The sequence below is a fragment of the Schistocerca nitens genome, chromosome 2 (genome assembly GCF_023898315.1).
Source record: "Schistocerca nitens isolate TAMUIC-IGC-003100 chromosome 2, iqSchNite1.1, whole genome shotgun sequence".
NCBI classification, from domain to species: Eukaryota; Metazoa; Arthropoda; class Insecta; order Orthoptera; family Acrididae; genus Schistocerca; species Schistocerca nitens.
Window position 1 is genome coordinate 455,529,511 of NC_064615.1, and position 21,434 is coordinate 455,550,944.

The 21,434-nt window shown below is 37.0% G+C and overlaps 1 protein-coding gene across 1 annotated transcript in view; it reads left to right on the plus strand.

Annotated features, from left to right (window-relative positions):
* Window positions 1–2,331: 2,331 nt before the first annotated feature.
* Window positions 2,332–21,434, plus strand: part of LOC126235087 (uncharacterized) — a 92,667-nt gene continuing 73,564 nt past the window's right edge. The window contains exon 1 of the mRNA XM_049943821.1: window positions 2,332–2,460. The gene's annotated coding sequence lies outside the window, so the exon portion shown is untranslated. The remainder of the gene's footprint in view (window positions 2,461–21,434) is intronic.

The window sequence follows — 21,434 nt, forward strand, 5'->3', positions numbered from 1 at the left end:
ATTACGCTGATCAGCGGACAATCTAGTTTCAGAATTTAAGGATATAGAATTATGGTCTGAGAATGAAAATAATGTCACATCACCTCTACTATGGAATTTTCTACAGTAACTATTTGCTGTATTATAGTTGAAAAGTTTCACAACTGTAAGTTCACCCTCAGTAGCCCAAAATTCACACAAACAAAAGATATCAAATTTACTATCTGGACCAAATGTATTCAAAAAAAATTCTTTATCTTTTATTCCTTGAATGTTCAGGTAGCAAATTATAATCTCAAAATTGTTATTCCCTTTAGACTGACCATTTTGGTGAGAAGCTGTAGTATCTTTTACAATACTTATCTTATGGGCTTGTTCATCTTGTTGCATTCCACTAAAAAATCATTTAGACAGAGATGAAGCACTGTTTTCCACATACCCATAACACTTGACACTGCTTCTTCAACTGTAGTTCTCTTTCTTCCCTCCTCCTGTTGATATTGCAGTTAGGCCTACTGTTGATGGTGAAACTTTTTTTGTGGATCGTGATGCTACAGCTGCTTCAATTACTACTGCTGCTACTGATAAAGCCACTGGTGACAATGATGCTTCAAATGTGGTGCTGATGTCATTTCTTTTTCATGATGTGTTGCCAGAGATGTTACTCCCTCATATGGTGTTAGTCCATTCTTCTTTTCATTTGCCATTGGCAGAAAACATATTGCAGGTAGTGCAGTTTTTTCATGGGTGTTCACTCCTACAATTTTTATGATCTGGAGATCTTCGTGAGCCTAGCTCCTTGCCTAGCTGATTTCTGTGCATCCATGTCTGGTAAAATGCTCTCTGACACAACTGGTGTCTGCAATGAAAGTTGGGTGCGCAAAAATGCTACAGTTCTTCCTGAATTTTCTGTTCATCATGATAATTTCTTTATTTACACAAGAGTTTTCAGTTAAGTCATGTCTGTGTGGAATGCTTACGACAAATTCCTTCGCGTGTGAAATTTTTCCTATCAATTCTTTCAGTGCTTTCACTTCACGGCTGCTACTGTTCTTGTTCACATCATTTCCTCCTCCGATTATGACACAATTCACGCAGTTTTTTACTGTCGTTTCACAGTTCTTTAACAGTTCTCGTAAATGAGTTCCAGACTTCAAAATTCCACTGACTTTATATTCTGACTAGATATCAGACCTGATTGTAGGTACTCCCCTTCCAAGACTTGTTGGTAATATGTATATTTCATCTTTTTTCTTTGCTCTTTGCTTTTCTGTCTCGTTTTCATATGTTGCAGTAACACGATTTTTATGTTTAACGGTGTGCGGCAGCAATGAGTTTTCTCTGGCACTTTCTTGGTCAGTGGTTGCTTCTGAGCAATTTTCCGCAGCACTGAAATTTTCTTTCCATGGTTTTGGACAATCTTCATTTAGAACATCGTATTTATTCATAAATGGAACAAGAAAAGCGTTCGCATTTAACACAGGGTGGGAGAATCTCTTAGGCCTAATATATATACTCTCTTGTTCACAGCTTTGCATCTCTGTGGGAATGCTCACATACTGAATCAAACTTTTTAGCATATTGTCTAGCTTTGCTTAAGTCTTTCTTCTCTTACAGTTATTTCGAGTCCAGCACTACACATTTCTAGAGCAGCTTGTTGACCAATGTACTCAGTTACGCAATCACAAGAATATTTTCTAAGTTTTGCTTCCATAAAACAACATGAATATCATTTATATATCTAAAAACAAAGATGATGTGACTTACCAAACGAAAGCGCTGGCAGGTCGATAGACACACAAACAAACACAAACATACACACAAAATTCAAGCTTTCGCAACAAACTGTTGCCTCATCAGGAAAGAGGAACTGGAGATCTGGTGTGAAAAAGGCGAAAAAGTGTTGGTTTCAGCTGGGCTATCTTGGACTTGGTTTGGTAGACAACGATGTGCACAAAGGTTAGGTGGTTGTGTTGCCGCGAGTATATATAGGCGGGATAAAATTGTATAGCAGATTACGGTAAAAAGGAGAAGGTGAATACAAAGTGAAACTACTGGCAAAAACACAAAGAGAAAATAAGAGGACAGGAAAGATTTCGAAATGCAACAGTGACAATAACAAACGTAATTGTTGGGTTCAAATTAATGATATTAATATAAGAGAGGGAAACATTCCACGTGGGAAAAATATATCTAAAAACAAAGATGATGTGACTTACCAAACGAAAGGGCTGGCAGGTCGATAGACACACAAACAAACACAAACATACACACAAAATTCAAGCTTTCGCAACAAACTGTTGCCTCGTCAGGAAAGAGGAACTGGAGATCTGGTGTGAAAAAGGCGAAAAGGTGTTGGTTACAGCTGGGCTATCTTGGACTTCTTTCCTGATGAGGCAACAGTTTGTTGCGAAAGCTTGAATTTTGTGTGTATGTTTGTGTTTGTTTGTGTGTCTATCGACCTGCCAGCACTTTCGTTTGGTAAGTCACATCATCTTTGTTTTTAGATATATATTTCCCACGTGGAATGTTTCCCTCTATTATATGAATATCATTTATGCTTCACTACACATATTCTGACACCTTTTATCACTTTTTTCCGCATAAGAAGCAGTTTACTGATGATGGTAATTTACCAATATTTATGGAGCGATTTACCAATACATCATTATGCACCGCCAACTTTAATATCTCTGTACGGTCTTATATTGACTGGTAATAGAGAACTACAGAAATTGCACCTAGTAATGCATTAAATAGCCTGTTCCAGACACTGAAAAGCAAGTTTGACAATATGCCCCACTGATGCCTAAGAAAAGTTACATGGTCACATCAAAAGAATGGCAAAAAATTGTCAGAGAAAATGCACAATACATTTCTGTAGTAACTAATCTAAAAAGCATTGTTGTAATCTTGAGTGACAGTTCCACAGCAGGCAAAGACTTAGAAAACAAACAATCGCTTTGCTGTAGTTAGTTAAAGGTTGAAAGCTATGCAAAAAAGAAGCAGAGAAAGTAAGAAGAAGTCCAAGAACAGATTCATAAGGGAAGCACATAATCCATTTGTTTATTTGTCCATATAAATCCCTTTTTCAGTACATATATCGTTCACAGAGTATTGAACAGAAAACCTTTTAATCTACTGGGTTTTGAAATGTCAAATACACATTATTTAAATGTTTATAAAAATTGGACCTATACAGTTAGTAATTACAAATTTTTAAAAATAGTGTTTACCTATAACTTATTTCTACAATTAAAGATACAAATTACATTTTTTATTGCATAAGATACTGTGAAATTGAATACTAGCAGTTTTTCGGAAGGTAGGCTGTCACAGACTTTTTAAAGTTCTGTAGTTCAGGAAGAGATTTTATATGTCTTGGTAATCTGTTGTATAGTTTTGTTCATGTATGATGTACACCTTTTTGACATAATGTGGTGTTACAATGATTAACATTTATGTGTCTGTCTGACCTAGTACTGTAATCATGGACACTTTTGTTTTGAGGAAAAAGGTTTTCGTTTCTCAGTATAATTTTTTTGACATGCATGACTATTTTCAGTCTATAAATGCAGGGAACAGGTAGGATCAATAGATCTTTAAAGAAAGTTTTGCATGGTTTTCTGCTGCTCACTTGTTTTATTATTCTTATGATTGCCTTTTGTTTCCTGAAAACTGTTATTGCCTGGTGTACATTTCCCCGGAAAATGATACCATACTTCAGTACTGAATGTACATGAGCAAAGTATACAAATGGCTCTGAGCACTATGGGACTTAACATCTTAGGTCATCAGTCCCCTAGAACTTAGAACTACTTAAACCTAACTAACCTAAGGACATCATGCACACATCCATGCCCAAGGCAGGATTCGAACCTGCGACTGTAGCAGTCCCGCGGTTCCGGACTGCAGAGCCTACAACCGCATGGCCACACCGGCCGGCCAGCAAAGTATACAGCCCTAACTGTTTCTGCACTAGTACTTTTGCAAAGAATTCTTACTACGTAGCTCATTTTTGCTAGTTTTGAATTAGGGATGTGATATGAATGCTCCATTTAAGATTTTCCTTGATATAAATCCCAAGAAAATTAGTTTCATAGACAGCACTAACGTTTTGGTTATCTATACATGTTACGGGTTGTGCTGCATTTTTATTTTGATTGGTGTGGAAATTCATCATGAGTATCGGTTTTTGGGGATTAACTATTAGCCTATTTCTGGTAAACCATTCAGACACTCCTTTTGTAATATCTTTTGCAGTTGCAGTAAGATTTTCTTTTTTATTCACTTCAATCAATAGACTGGTGTCTTCTGCAAACAGTACTGGTTCAGAGTCCCCAATCTGTGATAGGAAATCATTAATGTACACCAAAAAAAGAAAATGACCTAAAATGGAGCCCTGTTGAACATCATGATTTTGTCCACATGGTTCTGAAAGGTCTACCTGGAGTTCATTTCCTTCCATGTACTTAATTTCAGTTACCTGAGAGCGATATTCCAAATATGATTTAATCCATTTATTTGGCCCACCTCTTACACCATAGGGAAGGGTGGGGTAAGACGGGATAGTTAATATATTTGGGGCCATAAAATCAACAATCATAGTCAGAAGATTTTGAAAAAATGATGGTGTAATTGTACATTATTATAGCTGAGAATGAAGTATAAACAAATTTGTTTTGATTTTTCAATTACAATATAAAACTGTCTTTGTAATAGAATGACAAGTTTCCATCTAGTGGGGCAAGATTGGGTTACTAGTGGGGCATGATGGGGTCAGTCTTTGCACAGTGCACAAACATGAACTGCTTCATCGTCTTCATCTTATTCTCCTGCACAGGAACAATGAGCCCATCTTTTGCATATAAAACACTGAATCAACCCTTCAGTAGACTGAAGTACAAGTATCCACAGTAAAAACACTCAGTGTCAGAAGATTCTGATGAAGAGGAACTTATCTGCTTACGTTTTAAGTTGGTTTTGTTAATTTCTTTGCCTTGCTTTTGTATTTTTTTCTTACTACTCGACTTCTTAAGCAATACTTGGTTAGTGATGGTTGTATTTTTCTTGTTGTTGTTGTTGTGGTCTTCAGTCCTGAAACTGCTTTGATGCAGCTCTCCATGATACTCTATCCTGTGCAAGCTTCTCCATCTCCCAGTACCTACTGCAGCCTACATCCTTCTGAATCTGCTTAGTCTATTCATCTCTTGGTCTCCCTCTATGATTTTTAACCTCCTCGCTGCCCTCCAGTACCGAATTGGTGATCCTTTGATGCCTCAGAACATGTCCTACCAACACGATCCCTTCTTCTAGTCAAGTTGTGCCACAAACTCCTCTTCTCCCCAATTCTATTCAATACCTCCTCATTAGTTATGTGATCTACCCATCTAATCTTCAGCATTCTTCTGTAGCACCACATTTCGAAAGTTTCTATTCTCTTCTTGTCTAAACTATTTATTGTCCATGTTTCACTTCCATACATGGCTACACTCCATACAAATCCTTTCAGAAACGACTTCCTGACACTTAAATCTATACTCGACGTTAACAAATTTCTCTTCTTCAGAAACGCTTTCCTTGCTATTGTCAGTCTACATTTTATATCCTCTCTACTTTGACCATCATCAGTTATTTTACTCCCCAAATAGCAAAACTCCTTTACTACTTAAAGTGTCTCATTTCCTAATCTAATTCCCTCAGCACCACCCGACTTAATTCGACTACATTCCATTATCCTCGTTTTGCTTTTGTTGGTGTTCATCTTATACCATCCTTTCAAGACACTGTCCATTCCGTTCAACTGCTCTTCCAAGTCCTTTACTGTCTCTGACAGAATTAGAATGTCATCAGCAAACCTCAAAATTTTTATTTATTCTCCATGGATTTTAATACGTACTCCGAACTTTTCTTTTGTTTTCTTTACTGCTTGCTCAATATACAGATTGAATAGCATCGGCGAGAGGCTACAACCCTGTCTCACTCCCTTCCCAACCACTCCTTCCCTTCCAAGTCCCTCGACTTTTGTAACTGCCATCTGGTTTCTGTACAAATTGTAAATAGCCTTTCGCTCCCTGTATTTTGCCCCTGCCACCATCAGAATTTGAAAGAGAGTATTCCAGTCAACATTGTCAAAAGCTTACTCTAAGTCTACAAATGCTAGAAACGTAGGTTTGCCTTTCCTTAATCTATCTTCTAAGATAAGTCGTAGGGTCAGTATTACCTCACGTGTTCCAACATTTCTACAGAATCCAAACTGATCTTCCCCGAGGTCAGCTTCTACCAGTTTTTCCATTCATCTGTAAATAATTCGCGTTAGTATTTTGCAGCTGTGATTTATTAAACTAATAGTTCGGTAATTTTCACATCTGTCAACAGCTGCTTTCTTTGGGATTGGAATTATTATATTCTTCTTGAAGTCTGAGGGTATTTCGCCTGTCTCATACATCTTGCTCACCAGATGGTAGAGTTTTGTTAGGCCTGGCTCTCCCAAGGCTGTCAGTAGTTCTAATGGAATGTTGTCTACTCCCGGGGCCTTGTTTCGACTTAGGTCTTTCAGTGCTCTGTCAAACTCTTCACGCAGTATCATATATCCTATTTCATCTTCATCTACCTCCTCTTCCATTTCCATAATATTGTCCTCAAGAACATCGCCCCTGTATAGACCCTCTATATACTCCTTCCACCTTTCTGTTTTCCCTTCTTTGCTTAGAACTGGGTTTCCATCTGAGCTCTTGATATTCATGCAAGTGGTTCTCTTTTCTCCAAAGGTCTCTTTAATTTTCCTGTAGGCAGGATCTATCTTACCCCTAGTGAGATAAGCCTCTAAATCCTTACATTTGTCCTCTAGCCATCCCTGCTTAGCCATTTTGCACTTCCTGTCGATCTCATTTTTGAGACGTTTGCATTCCTTTTTGCCTGCTTTACTGTATTTTTGTATTCTCTCCTTTCATCAGTTAAATTCAGTATCTCTTCTGTTACCCAAGGACTTGTACTAGACCTCATCTTTTTACCTATTTGATCCTCTGCTGCCTTCACTATTTCATTCCTCATTTCTTCTTCTACTGTATTTCTTTTCCACATTCCTGACAATTGTTCCCTTATGCTCACCCTGAAACTCTGTACAACCTCTGGTTTAGTCAGTTTATCCAGGTCCCATCTCCTTAAATTCCCACATTTTTGCAGTTTCTTCAGTTTTAATCTACAGTTCATAACCAATAGATTGTGGTCAGAGCCCACATCTGCCCCTGGAAATGTCTTACAATTTAAAATCTGGTTCCTAAATCTCTGTCTTACCATTATATAATCTATCTGAAACCTTTTAGTATCTCCAGGGTTCTTCCATGTATACAACCTTCTTTCATGATTCTTGAACCAAGTGTTAGCTATGATTAAGTTATGCTCTGTGCAAAATTCTACCAGGCGGCTTCCTCTTTCATTTCTTAGCCCCAATCCATATTCACCTACTATGTTTCCTTCTCTTCTTTTTCCTACTGTCGAATTCCAGTCACCCACGACTATTAAATTTTTGTCTCCCTTCACTACCTGAATAATTTCTTTTATCTCATCATACATTTCATCAACTTCTTCATAATCTGCAGAGCTAGTTGGCATATAAACTTGTACTACTGTAGTAGGCGTGGGCTTCGTATCTATCTTGGCCACAATAATGCGTTCACTATGCTGTTTGTAGTAGCTTACCTGCACTCCTATTTTTTTATTCATTATTAAACCTACTCCTGCATTACCCGTATCTGATTTTGTATTTATAACCCTGTATTCACCTGACCAGAAGTCTTGTTCCTGCTGCCACTGAACTTCACTAATTCCCACTATACCTAACTTTAACCTATCCATTTCCCTTTTTGAATTTTCTAACCTACCTGCCCAATTAAGGGATCTGACATTCCATGCTCCAATCCGTAGAATGCCAGTTTTCTTTCTCTTTTCTTAGTTTGAGCAAATCTCTTTGTTAAGTTTTCCTAGCTTGTCCCATTTGCTTCATTTTTTTTCTTTTTTTGAATTTATTTCTGGTTGTAAATCATTTTTGTAGGGTGATTCAGTCAAAACTGCTGGTTTACTTGCTTTTGGCTCTTCTTTTTTGAATGGAGGCCACTGCAAGAGGGAACCAGTACAATGTCTTCTGGTGTTGGACATTTTGGAATGGTTACAGCTTTTCCAGCAGTTGTAGTAACATTAACTTGACTTGAAACAGGCTGAATATTTTCAATTGGAGCAGCAACTTCAAGTATTTCATATGCAGCATCAGCCTGGAGAATGTTGGAGGGAACAGCTGGAGTTGACATATCCGATTTAGCAGCAGGTTGATGTGGGCTGGAGACACTAAAAGGTTGAGAGGCCTAAATAGGCAGAAGCAGCAGGCTCAGGTGAGTTAAAAGCAGCAGAAAGCTGTTTGGTGTTTGTAGCCCTGTGGGTTGAGGGTTCGTTATCTGTGACATCTGGCCTAGGCCTATCTGTAGTCTCAGATGGGGCATAATCATGGTCACTGAAAACGCCTTGGTTGGTAGGCCAAATTCCAGTTTTGTGAAATCCATTAATTGCTGCGGACATAGTTGCTGCCTTTACAAAAGCCCTGCCATATAGCTTAGAAATTTGGAACAAAGAGACAACATGTCCTGGATTTGACCTGAGCCAGAATGAAACTTCCTAGTCATAAAAAACACTCAAAGGCTTCATGAAGCTTACATCAAGAGGCTGTAAGCAATGAGTGCAATGTGGTGAAGCACACCAACACTAAGCCATTTTCCCTTGCAAAGTCAGTAACATTCATGTGTTTGGTGTGGGTAAAATGTCCATTGAGAGTCACGACAACTGGCCTCTCCTTGGTAGCTTGGCTCCAGTCAACAAATTTCTTAAACCATTGAAAATAAAATATTGGATTGCATCCAACCACTTGGGCGATATGCTGCCCAGGCTCCAGAAGGACAGTCATTCATTAACTGAGCGTTAGCTCAAACCCTTGGAAAAATAAAAAGAAGAGGCATATATGAAACAGCTGCATTGCAACATACTTCCATTGTTACAGTGTTGCCTCTTTTTTAGAGTAGATTAGATTAATTATTCATTCCATAGACCCATAAAAGAGGGACTCCTCCTGGGTGTCAGATAAACACATTACAAAAATGTAATTAGAAAAACTTGAGTTTCATTAATTTTAATGATCCTCAGTCAATAAACAGTACATGAATTAAATTTAAACTTCTAATATTTAAAGGTTTAAAACTTACATCTGCTTTCATTAAATCAATCATTCAGACATTTGCTAGTTTCTTGGCTATTACAACCAAGTATTGTCAAAAGTTAAAGTAAATTATTCATTTCAGTGATCCTCAGTTAAGATCAGTCAGATTATGTACAAGATTTAAAATTAAACTTCCACTATTTACAGACTTACATCTGCTTTCCATACATCCATCATTCGCACAGTAGGTAGTTACTTGGCTATTACAACCAGGTATTGTCAAAAATTAAAGTATAATAAATTTTCATTAAAATGGTCTTCTGCACTTGTTGAGAAATGGATGGAATAGAAGGAGTTGGCCACCATAAATTCTTTTAAATTTTGTTTAAATTGTGCCTTGTCTGAAACTAAACTCTTAATAGTTGCTGGTAACTTATTGAAAATATGCGTTGCTGAATACTGGACTCCTTTCTGGGCAAGAATAAGTGATTTTAAATCTTTATGTATATTGTTCTTATTCCTAGTATTGATACTGTGTACTAAGCCGTTAGTTGGAAAAAGAGATGTATTATTTACAACAAACTTCATTGTTTTGTTGTTGTGGTCTTCAGTCCTGAGACTGGTTTGTTGCAGCTCTCCATGCTACTCTATCCTGTGCCAGTTTCTTCATCTCCCAGTACTTACTGCAACCTACATCCTTCTGAATCTGCTTAGTGTATTCATCTCTTGGTCTCCCTCTACAATTTTTACCTTCCACGCTACCCTCCAATGCCAAAGTTGTGATCCCTTGATGCCTCAGAGCATGTCCTACCAATCGGTCCCTTCTTTTTGTCAAGTTATGCCACAAACTCCTCTTCTCCCCAATTCTATTCAATAGCACCTCATTAGTTATGTGATCTACCCATATAATCTTCAGCATTCTTCCGTAGCACCACATTTCGAAAGCTTCTGTTCTCTTCTTGTCCAAACTATTTATCAACCGTGTTTCACTTCCGTACATGGCTACACTCCACTGAGAAGCTGTGGTTAATATGCCCAATTCTTTGATCAGGTTTCAACATGATGTTCTTGGATTTACACTACCCATTACTCTTATTATATGCTTTTGTACTCTAACAATTTTTTCTCTCTTTGCAGAGTTACCCCAAAATATGATACCATATGACATAATGGGGTGAAAATAGCAAAATATGCCAGTTTTTTTATATCCTCCTATGTCTGACATCATTCGCATTGCAAACACAGACTTGTTTAGGTGCTTTAGCAGTTCGTTAGTATGTTGCTCCCAACTGAATTTATTATCAAGTTGTAATCCCAAGAATTTTACACTCTCAACTTCTCCTATTTCCATGACAGCATATTTTATACACACACCAGAAGGAAATCTCTTGGAAGTTCTGAACTGCATATAGTGGGTCTTTTCAAAGTTTAATGACAGTGAATTGGCTATGAACCACTTATTAATGTCAGTAAAAATTTGATTAGCTGCCCTTTCTAAATTTGTATTTGATTTACTATTTATTGCAATGTTTGTATCATCTGCAAATAAGACAAACTTGGCATCTGGTAATGTAACAGATGACAGGTCATTTATATACACAAGAAAGAGTAAGGGCCCTAAAATGGAACCTTGAGGGACCCCACATGTAATTAGTTCCCAGATGGATAATGCCTGATAGCTTGATACATGTCTCTTTCCCAATAACACCCTTTGTTTCCAGCCAGAGATATAAGATTTGAACCATTTTGCAGCATTTCTTGTTACACTATAATATTCTAATTTACTTAAAAGGATATTGTGATTTACACAGTCAAATGCCTTTGACAGATCACAAAATATACCAGTTGCCTAAATTTTTTATCTAATGAATTAAGCACATTTTCACTGTAAATGTAGATAGCCTTCTCAATATCAGAACCCTTTAGAAATCCGAACTGTGACTTTGACAGTATGTTATTTGAGATAAGATGGTTATAAAGCCAATTGTACATTACTTTTTCTAAAATTTTTGAGAATGCTTGCTTAAGTGGAATTGGACGGAAATTTGATGCTTCAGTGGCCTCAGATTTGTTGTCAGATGAATTAAGGACATTTTTGCTGTAAGTGTAAATAGCTTTCTCAATATCAGAACCATTAAGAAATCCAAACTGTGACTTTGACAGTATGTTATTTTCACTAAGGTGATTAAGTAGATGCTTGAACATAACCTTTTCAAATATTTTTGAGCCGGCCGAAGTGGCCGTGCGATTAAAGGCGCTGCAGTCTGGAACCGCAAGACCGCTACGGTCGCAGGTTCGAATCCTGCCTCGGGCATGGATGTTTGTGATGTCCTTAGGTTAGTTAGGTTTAACAAGTTCTAAGTTCTAGGGGACTAATGACCTCAGCAGTTGAGTCCCATAGTGCTCAGAGCCATTTGAACCATTTTTTGAAATATTTTTGAAAAAGCTGGCAAAAGTGAGATTGGTTGGTAATTTGACAGCATTTCTTTGTCCCCTTTCTTGTGGAGAGGTATAACTTCAGCATGTTTAAGCCAGTCTGGGAATGTTCCTGTGACAAGTGTTTGATTACACAAATGACTTAAGACATGACTAAGCTCATATGAAGACTCTTTTATTAATTTTGTTGATATGTTATCATAATTACTAGAATGAATTGATTTCAGCAGAAGATAACACATCAACTTGTTTTCTACCTTTTAGAGACAGAATTTTTTGTCTATGCTTTGGTACTACAGTTACTCCAGTCTCATCACAGTTATAGATTCTGTCAGGGGTAAATTGATGTGTATCAATAAGTCGAGTTAACAAACCAAAAAATTTAGTTACGTTCGCTCTGTTGAATATTGCAGCTCGTGCTGCACATTTGTGTTCTGGTTTTCTGAGGGTTATCTGAGGATGCCTGCTTTTGAAACCAATGAACCAATCTTTGCCAGCTACTTGTTCTTCTTGAGAAAATGTGTGATTTTTACACAACTTCTCTGCCCATTGAAAGGCAAATTTTCTGAGGTCATATGCAATCAGACCAAACAACCTTTCCTCCAATTTTAGTACGTATTCCACCAACAAATTCTCTTCCTCTGGAGTAGAAACAGTTTTAATTGGCCCATGACTCTTGACCAAAATTGGAGTTCTTATAATTGAATACACATGTCCACTCGATGAGGCAGTAAATATATTTTCTGATTTTTCTGTTTGGTCACGAGGTACTTTCTCTTCTTTCTAGAGTTGTTTGCAGAACACGAAAAGTGTCAGCTGCTCTTTTATATCCCATTTCACAGGTGATAACGGCTTCAATAGCTGTTTTCATTGCTTCTGGAGACCATCCACCTTGAAAAGTCTTCCTCTTGTACGTCCTTACCATCTTAGAAACCCTGTACAAACAAAAGATGAAATTGTAAAATCTGTGGGGTAAGATAGGGTAGTTCCCCATCATACCCCACAGAAAAAATCCCGTCTTGCCCCACTGATACATTGTGGAATATTTATCGCTAGTTTTAAGTTAGGTTTCGACTTAAAGTATTTATAATATACGTAACATAACGTCCAAAAATAACAGTTTCCACCAATATATACAGTGCTTCAGTTAATGAATGTATTTTACCTGTATTCAGCATCAACTTCAACTTCACTAAGAAACTTTCCAACAAAAATCACTCCAGTCGAGTGAAACGGACTTACACAAGACAAACTAACAGTTCGGAATGGCTGCCGCTTACACCTATTCTTTTTCTCCATCCCTGCTAGCAGTATGAACATTTTCCGCTAGATTGCAGCACTAACTGAGCCGTAAAGCCAAGTACCCCTTCTTACCCCACTATCCCGTCTTACCCCACTTTCCCCTACTGTTCAAGCTTCCTCAGGTGCAAAGAATGATTAGTCACATCAAAAGCTTGAGATATTTCTGTGGATGTCCACTGCATTTAAGACACATGGTTTATCAGATTGAAAATGGCTGTTTCAATTGATTGCTGTGGTCTGAAGCTATGTTGACATCCAGGAATAATATTATTCTTGTCGAAGATTGTAGTTAATTTTCGAAAACCCTGACAGTATCAACACAGGCGTATAGTTACCCATACATTGATGATCACCTTTTTTATATAGGGGCATTACTTTTGCCATTTTCAGTTGTTGTGGGAAGACACCACATCATAAGGATGAATTGCATATGTCCAATAAATGTGAAAGTGTTTGTCTTGCTGTTATTTTTATAATATAATGTGGAATATCATCAATACCAGTTGAATAATTACTCTTCAGTGAATTAATGGTATTTAGGAGCTCTGTTGGGCCTATAGGACTCAGAAACATGGATATATTATTTATTTCAGTAGATGAAAGTTCTTTCCACGTTGTATTATGTGGATTACCAAATTTTTCCTTCACTAATTTTCCAGCAACAATTGCATAATATGAATTGAAACTGTTTGCAACTCCCCTAGGGTAAGTGACATTTTTGCCATCATGTAATATCACAATATTTTTGTGAGTTGTCTTCTTCCCTGTAAGATCCTGCACAGCTTTCCACAGGGACTTAGTTTTTTGGATGACTTCATAATATATTTGTCATTTTCCTTAATTTTTGTCTCTTTTATGACACATTTCAAAACTAGCTTGGCAAAACAGCTTGGAATTTGATAAAAGAGAACAGGAAAAATGCTGCTTCCTCCTTACCAACTTGCCCCAATTCTTTTAATGACTGCTTTTTTAAAGTCATAGAAAACACAGTAGCTGAAATACCAGACCTGAATGTGGATCCTGTTGTTACCTTAAGAGATAAAATCCACTGCAAAATGGAAAACTGGGAGAAAATGCAGACTACAGGAATAGTGGAAATAGTGAAAGAATACAAACTTTCAGAGTGTGCAATATTTATGGGGTGTCCTTTACTGTTCTTAAGAAAATTATCACTGAAGTAGCTCAGTCATTAGCTACAGTAATAAACAACTGCTTATACACAAGAGCTTTCCCATACGTCTTGAAACTAGTACTGACAGCAGCAATTTACAAAAAGGGAGACTCATCTTTAATGCTAAGTAATTGGCCAATTTTAATCATACTGGTCCTAAACAAAGTAATGGAATCCATAATGAAAGATCAGGTTTTTTTTATTACTTTGAGGAAAACAATCTCTTCCATGATGCACAACATGTTTTCTGAAAGGGAAATTCTATAATTACTGCTGTATTGGATTTATTAATAAAACTAAAGTTAGCATTTGAGGGGAGAGAGTCCATGGTGTTCACATTTTTTGATCATAGCAAAGCATTTGTCTGCATATCCCATAAGATCTACACAAAAGTTAAATACTATGGTATGAGAGCTGCTGTACTAGCCACCCTTCACCATTTCTTAGAAAATAGTGGTGATTTCAATCCAAGGAGCAATACTTCAAGAACAGAAGTTAGAACACAGTGTACAACAAGATTCTGTCACAGCCCATCTCTGTATTTTCATAAATAATCTAATCCAAGATTGCCATTGACACTACTTTTATAAACAAAGGAAATAATTTTAGAAAGGCAGTCTTGGAATAAAGTGTGTATTCACAAAGGCCACAGAGTGTATTGTCTCAAATAAGATGAAAGTAAATGAAGAAACACATACCTAGGCCATCTAGAGACTTTGAAGTGTGAAATGAGTAGGATTTATAATACACCATAAATTTTCATGGAACAGAAATCTGAGAATATCTGCAAAAACTGTCGCATGTAGTAAGTTGAAAAGTGTTAATTACAGACCAGTGTCTAGTAACTGTATGTCATACACTATTCCACAAACATGTTGCCTATGAACTACAGCTGCCAGGTGTTCATCAGTCCCCAAGGACTTGCTGATGCTACAAAAGAGGACAGTAAGACTTATCCCGTTGAGTTGTAAGTAAGAGAACTACAGTCCATAATTCATAAAATTGGAAATAATTGTTGCTTACAGCCATTATATATTGTTGTACCTCTTCCATGTCAAGGAAACCCCTTAGTACCTTCAGCAAAGAGGTGTGATATAAACAACCACAAACATATCAAGATGTCAACTTTTGGAAATAAGATATCTCCTGTCACTTGCCCTGTAAATTTTCAGTTCACTTTCCTTGGAAGTGCAGGTATTACCACTGGAGGAGAAGTTCAAGAAGAAAATTACAAAAGGTCTAAAACTACACCTGCTATACTAACGACAGGAAATGTTTGACCCTGATGACAGTGAATGGATCTACTGAGCTTTCAAACATAGTAAATCTGTTAATGAAATATGTGATGGTAAAAATATATATTCTGCATCAAAGTAATTGGCTAAAATTAGTCATAATGTCACATATTTGTATTGAAATTTGTTATGCATCTAATGCAGTCTGCCCATCAAAGGCTGGTGAATAACTCATCCCTGTAATAGATGGTAATAGTAATAGTTCCTTAAATTTGATACTACAACCCAACATTTTATATCATGATCAATATTCCAAAAGCTCTCCTTTGGTGTTCAGTACTGAGCTGCGAGAAGTGACAATTGCTTGGTATTACATCTAGTGTAAATACACCTTGACCTTCAGTCAGAGTGATGGCTGTTTTCATTCAATTGAATGTAGGATAACTTCTTACCCAGTCTAATAATTCTTTTTCTCCTTCAGCCCACAAAAACTCACTCTGTCCACATCAGCTCACATTTTTTGAATCCAGGAATCTGACAACTTAACTTGTTTGAAATGGTAGAGCATTTAGACAAGAGTGAATATTGATTATGGAACAGGAAATCTATTATCTCAAAACAAATTTTCAGAATTAGCATTCAAGGATTTAAATGACCAATCAGAAGTGCTGTTGGGAAATCAATTTACAAGAACTGTACCTGGCAGCCCAATGTAAATGCAGTGAATGAAAGTGCCATTAGTCGTGGAAGAAGGGGCATTACCAACCAATGTATGACTAGCAGCGGGAAGGGAGATGGTGATGTTCAGCTCTGGTTAGCTGACTATTCACCAATGTAGGCCACTCTGGATTAAACGCCAAAGCTTTTGAAAATATGGTATATACTACATATTTTTGTTTTTCTGAAGTGTTTCACATTCTTGAGGATTTCATAACTCTGGGTTTACAGAAGAAGGAATGGGAAGAAATCTTAATACATGATACAATAGTAACTATTTATTACATTGTAATTGAATATAATTTCTGTGCTTATTTTTGAGCTGGGCATCCAGTGTCTAAGATTAATGAAATCAGGCAACCAAACAGCATTAAGACGCTACTGATTAATTACCATGGCCATTGATTGTGATGTACCAGCAGTCTTTCCTAGGGAAAGTTTATTACAATGAACATTTATTCCTCAAATAGCTGACATGTCATACCCCTGAAACCATCTGCAAAAAAAGGTTGTAAATGATGTGATCACCTGCTTGTGACTTACTGCTATCCAGCAGCTCAAGAGTTAATTACAATCAGCACCAGTTCTGGTAACCCATGTGCCAAGGAAGACACTTATCTTAGTAATAGAAATGTTGCAGCAGAGATAAGTAGAGATTTAAATTGGGTTTCATTAGATATACTTTTTGTTCTGTAGATCCATACTGAAGAGGTCCTCAAGTATGTAGAACATATCATAAAACATGGATATGTAATACATTTGTACAAAAAATGATAATATTCCTTCCACATATTCCAAGTGACAAGATTCTCAAGGATGTCAGTACTAGGTGTGCAGACTGTCATTCACCTATTAGAACCTGTGTGTACTTGATAAAACATAACAGGACTACACAAAAACTTGCTCAAACAATTAACAGTAGCTTTATTGATCACAGCTATAGGAGACAGTGAAAAACATAACAGCTTGTTTAGCCATTCTGATCTTGCAATTCAACATCACACAACATGTGGGGAACAAAAACAACCAATTTATCTCATAACTATGCACAACCTAATTACATGCATGTAAGATACAAAATATAGCAGCATAATCAAAGAATAACAAAACTAAAAAACATGTATATAAAATACAGCACCCCTGGTGTCTAATGTGAAATGTTTGACAGTGTTGTGACACGTGTGACACAACTCTATGTAATTGTGCAATGTCACCACATCTGCCCCCATAGTGGAAGCAGAGCATTGTTTCAAATAAAACTCTGGAAAGTGGATGAGACAATTGGATCTTGAGTAACATATTGTCAGGTCTGCTGATGCAATATGCACCAATGGCTGTGGAGTTGGTGATGTGGTGATTGTTGAGCAAGGCTGTAGTCTTGGAAGGTGTGGCTTTCCATTAACTGAAATGTCAGTTGTCTTGTTTCTCCTTGCTGAAACATGGTAGGGTCCTGAGTATGGCAGCTGCAATCACAGTTTGATGCCTCCCATCATACTAATATGACATATGAACAGATTTTCAAGTCTTTATGCAAGAAGGTGGTAGTCATACCATGTCTGTGAGGCTAATGTGTGCATACGTGGGACATGTGCTCCTGCAATCAGGATAGGAATTTTAGTTGACCATTCCTTGATCGTGATAGAGCATTGGTTTCCTCTAATTCTCCTGGAAGCCTCATTGACTGTCTGTACACCAGTTCCACCAAAGACCTATCTAGATCTGTTTTCAAAGTGTTTCTTAGGAAGAGTAATACCATGGAAAGGGCCTGTGTCCACTCAATGGTGTGGCACGTTAGTGCTGCCTTAAGTGAGTGGTGCCATCTCTTGATCATCCTGTTACTGGCCAAGTGGTAGCTCATCATTTTGTGGTGAGGTGTAATACAAAACTGCACAAATTGGCCAAATAGGTCAGATTCAAAGTGTTTCTTAGGAAGAGTAATACCATGGAAAGGGCCTGTGTCCACTCAATGGTGTGGCACATTAGTGCTGCCTTAAGTGAGTGGTGCCATCTCTTGATCATCCTGTTACTGGCCGAGTGGTAGCTCATCATTTTGTGGTGAGGTGTAATACAAAACTGCACAAATTGGCCAAATAGGTCAGATTCAAAGTGTTTCTTAGGAAGAGTAATACCATGGAAAGGGCCTGTGTCCACTCAATGGTGTGGCACGTTAGTGCTGCCTTAAGTGAGTGGTGCCATCTTTTGATCATCCTGTTACTGGCCGAGTGGTAGCTCATCATTTTGCGGTGAGGTGTAATGCAAAACTGCACAAATTGGCCAAATAGGTTGGATTCAAAATGTCGTCCTCTGCTTGTCATTATGTGTAATGGACAGCCAAAACATGGCACCAAAAATGACATTAATTGAAAGACACAATTTCTGCTGTAACATTGTCCACCAGTATAGCTTCTTTCCAGCAGGGACAATGATCTGTCATCATAAGCATGTAATGTTGGCAGCAGACAATGGAAATGGACCAACAGTTGTGATGTGTATGTGATTTAAATGAGTTGTCATGATAGGAAAGTTCCCTATCGATGCTCACACATGGCAATGTATCTTACTGCGTTAGCATTTAAGACAACACCTCTCCCACTCATGGCACTCTTAATGTATTCCCAGCCATATGTAATGATTCATCACTAGGTAAGCTGTCAATCAAATACCTTGGTGACACAAGTTGTGTAGCATATTGAAGACATACCTTCTGAAGGCAATAGATACAAACGACCACAGTTTTGATGTGGTCGTATCACAATACAGCTTGACATCACTCTGTGGAAACTGGATAAGTTGGAGATCCAACTCCAATATTTCTATTGATAAAAGTCCTTGTAGTTTGTGATCTGACTGTTGAGCGGCAGTGAGTTTGGCATAATTGATGCTTCTGATCTGAGACAATGATCAGCCACATAAAGTAAGACACTGGAATTTACAATCAATTCAAAATAAAATTTAAACTTACTTGCTAGCCACTATCTGCGCTAATTGTCTCATTATCTAGATTCTAGGACTAAAAATTCCTGTTGGCTTCATGGGAAGTAGAAGTGTTGATTATTAAGTGACATTAAGTAGTAACATATTACAGAAAGGCTACTGTTGTTACAGATGTAGGTAACTATTTTCTTTGAGAAATACCTCTAAATCAAGTAAATATTAAGCTACCAATCAAAGCTGAACAGCAAGTGCTTTAATTAACTTTTTTTTCCAAATTGATGACTACACCTAATTTACCAGGTTACATTTAGCTGACATAAAAACAAATACTGTAGTAATTAATAGTGCAAAGATAATTTATGGATAATACAGTATAAAAATTAAGTTATTTTGAGTTGTTTGCCTATTGTTAATGTGCACCTTGTCCTGTTCCACATCTGTGAATGTTCTCCTCCTTGATGGGATCTACAGGACATAAAAAGTAATTGAAAAAGTAAATGAATGCATGAACATCTGGCATTCAGCTAACTCCACTTTACAACTACTGTATCAACTCCATGACAAAACAATGATGTCACAGTTTGTGTGGTAAGATGCAGCTGCAGCCATAACCATCACAACAACAGCTGATCCAAGAGGTATGACACTCACTTATGCGTCAGTAAGCAGTGAGAACATCCAACACACATGAAAACCAGGTATCCAGAACATGGATACATGGGCACTGGCATGTGTGTATGCTTTAGTAGAGAACCCATTTCGAATGGCACTGTGGTCATCCAGAGACACATATTTAGTGTAGTTTCTAATGATATTTTGTTTTAGAAAACAGAAGACTTGAAGTGTTTAATTTCAAAAGGAAGATTAAGGAATAAAAGACTCTTTAGTACAAGAAGCATAGCCAGTAATATTTTAATTATGGTTTCAGACTCAAGGTAGTTTTGATTATTTTGTTTTAGTGCTCAATAGGTATGATAAAGTTGTTGATTGACTAACTTTTATGGCAGCCTAACAACAAACACACATATTATTTTAACAAGTTCGATGTTATTCATTGTTTTTAAATAATCTAAGCAATTACACATATTGAATATAGAAAGTCTGAACTGATATCCATTCTGTCTTAATAATGATTCAATGTTACTATGATTATTTAATGTAGGGATGGAGGAATGATAGGATGCTATGATAAAAACTCTATTTATGCAGCTGTAACTGAGGGACTAAATGAAAGTTTTAATTATTTTAGGTTTAGAGATCTCCTTTACTCTTTTGAAAATTTAGAAGGAATGTAAAAAAAGTAATTATTTAAATAATATAAGAGTGCAGTGACTGGCAGCGCAAGACTCCTTTTTTTGCATAGACTGGTTTGATGAATGTGTTTTCCTGAAAAGCTATTGCATACAATAGACTTTTTTAATATGGCATTGTCAAACACTTTTGGATGTGCACAGCAACACTTGGTTAGTAGAAAGAGTTACATCATATATCAAGTATATGTTTGTGAAGAAATATATAGACTGCTGGCTTTGTCAAGTATTGAATTAAGTGATGTTTTAAAGAGAATGGTCCTCCATGCAGACCCAGAAAGCAAAGCTATAGGAAGTGTCACTGAGTTGCAAAACGGAATCCATTTCTGAAGACACAAGTACAAGCACAAATAGTGCATTTTGTGAACATGCCCAGATACAGACAATGAAACAGTAAATATCGTTAGTATTATTAGAGTAGGATCGAAAATGCAGTCTTTTGTTATAAATTACAACTTAGTGATGGCTCTGAACCTGAATAGATAGAGTTCTGTTATTATGTTTGAACATTGTAAAAAAGTATCATCATATAGTATTGATGCACTATGATTTCAATCAACAAAGTATTTATAGAAACTGCTTTCATTTTAGAAACCCTGTCACTCATTAAATAACAGTATGAATGGTTGTCTGTACTAGGTACACAATGGTGTTGGGCATTATAGTTGCAGTATAATGAAATATTGTTTCCATGTACTACTGCACACTAGACAATACCTATCACAAAATAAATAACAATGACAAAATACTTGTACAGACTTGAACTTTGTAAAAGAGTATCATCATATAGTATTGATGCACTATGATTTCAACCAATTAAGTACTCATAGAAACTGCTTTCATTTTAGAAACCCTGTCACTCATTAAATAACAGTGTGAACAGTTGTCTGTACTAGGTAAACAATGGTGTAGGGCATTGCAGTTGCAGTATCAGGAAATATTTCGTCCATGTACTACTGCACACTAGACAATACCTATCACACAATAAATAACAGTGACAAAATACTTGCACAGAGAAGTGACCTTCAGTGTAAAACTAACTGCCAGTTTGGATTACCAGTGTCCACTGGCTGTTGGCATGGTTATTGTAGTCAGAGCAACAGTGACGTAAACAGTAAATTTATTGACCAGGTCATGGGTGTACTGCC